Source organism: Spinacia oleracea, chromosome 4 (genome assembly GCF_020520425.1).
Source record: "Spinacia oleracea cultivar Varoflay chromosome 4, BTI_SOV_V1, whole genome shotgun sequence".
In the NCBI taxonomy this organism is placed as follows: Eukaryota; Viridiplantae; Streptophyta; class Magnoliopsida; order Caryophyllales; family Amaranthaceae; genus Spinacia; species Spinacia oleracea.
In genome coordinates this window covers 81,858,239-81,863,795 of record NC_079490.1, presented here as the reverse complement: position 1 = coordinate 81,863,795, position 5,557 = coordinate 81,858,239, and positions in this window count along the sequence as shown.

Sequence of the window (5,557 nt, the reverse complement as noted above, 5' to 3'; positions counted from 1 at the left end):
GAATTATTTTCCGATTCCGATAATATTTCCGATTCTGACAATATTTCCGTTTCCGGCAATATTTCCGATTCCGGCAATATTTCCATTTCCGATAATATTTTCCGATACGTACCATGTTTCCGTTTCCGGCAACATCTACGACTTGGATAATATTTATATTTCCGATACGATCCATATTTCCGTTTCCGGCAATATCATCGTTTCCGGAGTATTCATTTCTTGCCTGTGACGATCTCAGCTCCCACTGAAACCAAGATCCGTCGATTCCGAATATCCATAGATGGAGTATTTAATGCCATTAAATACTTGATCCGTTTACGTACTATTTGTATGACCCTACGGGTTCAGTCAAGAGTAAGCTGTGGATTAATATCATTAATTCCACTTGAACTGAAGCGGCCTCTAGCTAGGCATTCAGCTCACTTGATCTCACTGAATTATTAACTTGTTAATTAATACTGAACCGCACTTATTAGACTTAACATAGAATGCATACTTGGACCAAGGGAATTATTTCCTTCAGTCTCCCACTTGTCCTTAGGGACAAGTGTGCATTTCCTAATTCCTTTGTCGCTCGATGCTTGCTCTTGAACATAAGGTAAGAGTTGTCATCCTTATTATGTCCAGAGGTGTTCCTCGGTTTCAGAGTTCAACTGATCAAATAGACAGATAATCATAGACTATGATTCATCCGAGCACGGCCATGCATTTCACAGTTTCTAGCTCTCCGAGTGGCCTTGTACAACTTTTAAGCATCTCATCCCGATTTATGGGAGGACAATCCCAATCTTGCGATCTTGAGATTAGACTTCGTTTGATAGGTGATTACCTGAGCGTTGCCTTTATAGCCTCCTTTTACGGTGCGACGGTTGGTCAACGTCAAAGCAACCAGTTCTCAAACAAGTAATCTCAAATCACTCAGGTATTGAGGATTTAGTGTCTAATAATTTTAATGAAATTTACTTATGACAGATTTTCATCTCTTACAGTAAAGTTTCATAGGTCTTGTCCGATACTAGTCTTCCCAAAGTAAGTATCTATGAAAATGATTATGACATTGCCATGTCCACATAGTTCAAGAAACAGAACTACTAGTCATCTTGCATTCTAATCGTCTAACGTTTTCTATGCGTCCAATTTTATAGAAAACTCCGACTAGGGACCATTTTAAACCTTTGACATTCAAGTTCACTTGATAGACATTTCTTAGTCACAGGACTGGTCCTGACAGTCTATCTTGAATATATCATCAAATTGAAGGGACTCATCATTTAATACTAAACCAAGATTAAATGGAATATGAAAATTCATTTCATATATGATAAATGTTCAACCCCAATGTTTTACCACCATGGGCCTCAAACCCATCTTCTAAAACAGTTCATGGAATTCAAAGCTATGCTTGATTTCCAGTGCTACAACGTGAGTGTTGTTTCTCACTTGTTGCATAGGTTTAGTTATGCTTTGCCAATCTTAATATCCTTTTCATCGAATGTTCTTCGAGATAGATGATAAGATCTTTTGAGTATGTTTATTTTGTGATCTAGTCTTTTCTTGCTTCAAGAGTGGTTCTACGTATTTTTTCAATGAAGAACCATCAAGCCAGCAGACATGTGATCTACCCAAGTTCAGTGAAGAACTCTTTAACATAAACAACCCTGTTTTATTGCTTCTTAGGCAATAAGTACTTTTACTTCAACTTTATAGGTTGCTAGTGATGCTTTGTTTGGAATTACTTATCCAAGCAGTTCACAGATATGTGGATTACTTTCCAGCTGTATCTTAGAACATAGAAATTAATATTTTAATATCCCACGCAACAACTCATGGTCTCCAATCCATGTTGCCATTTCAAAACACGATGCTCTATAGCTCGTCCTTATCAATGGTTAACTCCAAAGGGTCTTGCTTGATCCTTTGCTAGTGTTTATGCGTGTAGCATCAATATTTAGCATATCTTTATTTCCTTGAATCAAGAACTATTCCTATGTACCTTTTCAAGTACCATAAGTATTCTTGATCTCAATCTAGTTGATCTTCACTTAGATCAATAGAGATTGGTATATGTTCGTCATGCCTAAAGTCATACGATACGTTTTTGGCGATCCTCATATTATATCATACATGATAAATTCTTTTGCAGAATAATTCCCAATTGAATTCTATTCATGTAACTTTAGCTTATCTAGTTTCAGTAGATACTAAATTCAGCTAAATTCTTTGACATATAATATAGGTTAAGAATCTCATTTAGACTCTTTGATGTTTAACTTAGTAAATGCTTATACATAGTTCAAACATCCTTTACTTAGATTTATTCACATGGGTCGAATATCTCCAATGGAGACTTTCGTGTTTGATTTAGTAAATACCATTACTTAATCCAAAACAATATCATAAGATCTTTGTAAATAGATCATAATACCCAGTATGTACTAAGTTTCGCCATGGTCCATCATTGATGAATAATCTCAAATCTAAGTCATTAGCATTTGAATGTTATTTTACAATAGAGAGATATGTGTGTGATACACATAGGACCAATTAAGTTTTTATGTACTCCCACTAAACTTCTTATATATCTATAAGAATCATGTATATTTTATGAAACTAAAATACTTATTAGCTTCACTAAAATATAGTTCTAATTCCCAATTGCTTGCTTAAATCTGTACTTAGATTTTATAAACTAGCTTTTCTTTTCAAGCATTTATTTGGATCCACAAATCCTATGACATGCCATGTACATAGTTTCTTCCAACATTTGACTGAGGAAGATGTTTTGTCATCCAATTGCCATATGTACCAATATGCAATCATTGCTTGAATTATAGACTTAAGCATTACGATTTTGCATGAGGTTTCAACACAATCCACATCGTGAATTTTCTTGTAACCTTTAGCAACTAATCTAGCTTTGTGTGTGAACATAATTTCATGTTTGATGGTTTTTATCCTTAAAACAAACTTTGCAACCAATAGGTGTGAAACTATTCTTGCAAATCAACAAAATTTCAATTTTGTCATCAAAACATTGAGTATGTTTTATGGCCTCTAACCATTTAAAACATTTGAGTCTATATATGGCCTCTAACCATTTTAGGGAATCTGGGTTTTGTCATAGCTTTCTTACAAGTCACAAACTCATTAATCTACATGATAATAGTTTGACTGCAAGTTGTAGGTTTCTTCACTATCTAATAGAAGAATTGCATAGTTTCAGTGACCTGAACTCCATGTTTCTTCACTATCTAATAGAAGAATCTCATAGTTTCAGTGACTTGAACTCTATGCCTACAAGGGTATAGAACATCAAACAACAGAATATCAATAGCCACTTAAAAGTCCTTTGAATATTCTGTTCTCCTTGAAGCACTTGTAAAGTCTTCTAAGAGATGTCTATTCTTTAAAGCCACTTCTAAAGTCCTTAAAGAATACGTGTTTGGATTTTCCAAAGAACTTCGAAAAGCCTCCGGAATGTCCGTTTATGTTTGTTGTTCGCCTCGAAGACTTTCGAGGTCTATTTTCTCCCACTTGTCATTTTGGAAACGAATCTCCAAAAGGACATCATTTCGAGCAAACAAACATTATGTTCTCAAAAATTCGTGGTAGAAACAATACCCTTGTGTCTCATTTGAATAAATCACAATGAAATATATATTTATACTTGGGGCCTTAGTTTGTTGAATAACAAACACTAAGCTCCCACTGAGTTTAGGAACTCTTTAGATATATTATGAAAAGGTATTTTGAAATTACTTTTCAATAGCTTTGACGAATTTGGTTTAGTTTTGTGGTAGTTGAGCATTTTGTTTTAGAAATTATAGGAAAAGTCTTTATGATCCATCATTGGTCGAATCAAGTACTAATTGACTTCGATTATTCCAACTAAGATATGCCATATCTTATGGACCTAGATTGTGAAATTACAACACACAATCATTGATGATCATATTTGGTCTCAAGTAATCATCAACATGATCTAACCTAGATCTTTATGATTTCTTGCCAAGTGGATTTTATACTTCTGAATCTTTGAACTAGCCAAACAGATTCAACTTATATCACATTTGAGTAAATAAACCTATATTCACTCAAATCCATGTGAAATAATAAAGTCATAAAACCTTTCTTTAGCTTTGAACTCTATCGTCTAGGCGTTCTAACAATAGTTCATATTCTTTGTTACTTTCAACAAGTAAGACTAGCTTCTCTTAAGTTGATATAGAAATCAACCAACTTTCAAAAGTCCATTAAAATAGAGCTTGTGAATGTTAACTTGTTGACATGGTCTAAGCAACAATGCCAAAGATTAGTGGAACTCAAATCAAGGGTTTGATTTGAACCTAGTAAAGTTTTTATTGTTAAAGAGTTGTTTGTTTTAATCAAGCAAATTGACTCAACCCGTAATTGACCATTTCATTCAAATAAACAAACAAACATTGTTTTTGTTTTTCTTGAATGTGAGTCTTTCTGTGTTTGAAAACAGAAATTTAGGTATGTTGATTATGCAACAAAATAGCCATTAAGTTCCAGCCTTTGAAAGGACTTAAAACAAACTAGATGACCCTACAAGTAATGTAGCATTGCCATGCTTTATTTCCCACTTGTAGGTCATTAGTGTATCCTAGCTTCCATTGTTTGAGTTATTACCGAAGTAAGAACCTCAAGCGGTATATGATACCAAGGAAGTTTGATTGCTAGGTCACTTCTCTTTAAACATAAACTTATAGGTAGAAACGGAATCGTAAATTCCTTTCATTTGTTCCTCGTTTTCCTATTTCTTGTACCCTTTCTTATAGTCTTAAGAATTGAATTCTTTAGTGTTGACTTTTATACTTTGTTAGACATGTCCAATGTCACCCCAACAAGGTTCTTACCATTTAATTTATGTTGAATATTAAGTTTCAACTAGATGATCTTACCAGAAGCTTCTAAAGTTCTCTAAGCATCGATCTATTCGAATGTCTAGGGACTAGACTCATTCGAGAATTAAATGGACAAAGATATTAGGTTGTTAACCATTGGTAAAGCTGAGCGTATTAAACTCAATGCTTTATGATCTCAAAACTACAGTGTATTTTGAATTCACATGCACCAATTGGTTTGCCATTCGACTTTGATGTTCGAAAACAACCATAAAAGTCGCTATAAGAAACGTACATTTTAAATTGCTCACTTTCTCTCATTTCCGTGAATCGTTCTTCGATTCACTACCAATCGAGGAAATTTACTGTTACCTTTCTAAAAGGATTTATTGCAGTGCAAGATATTTAATTATAAACAATAATTAAAACATACATTGAAGCATGCAAAGTCTAAACATTTATCATGAATAATAACTTGAAAATGAAAGCAATCATGCAATTTAAACAAGTCATTAGCATTTTATTCGAATTATGTGTTCCGACAGGTGTGAATAAAATGATTCCAAGACCCTAAAATCATTGAAGAACTAAGCACAGTTTGTCGACTTAATCCTAATACATCTTAGGTAAGCAAAAGCCTTTTGCTAATAGTCTAGAAACTATTCTTGGTTAATAGGTACGTCTAATAA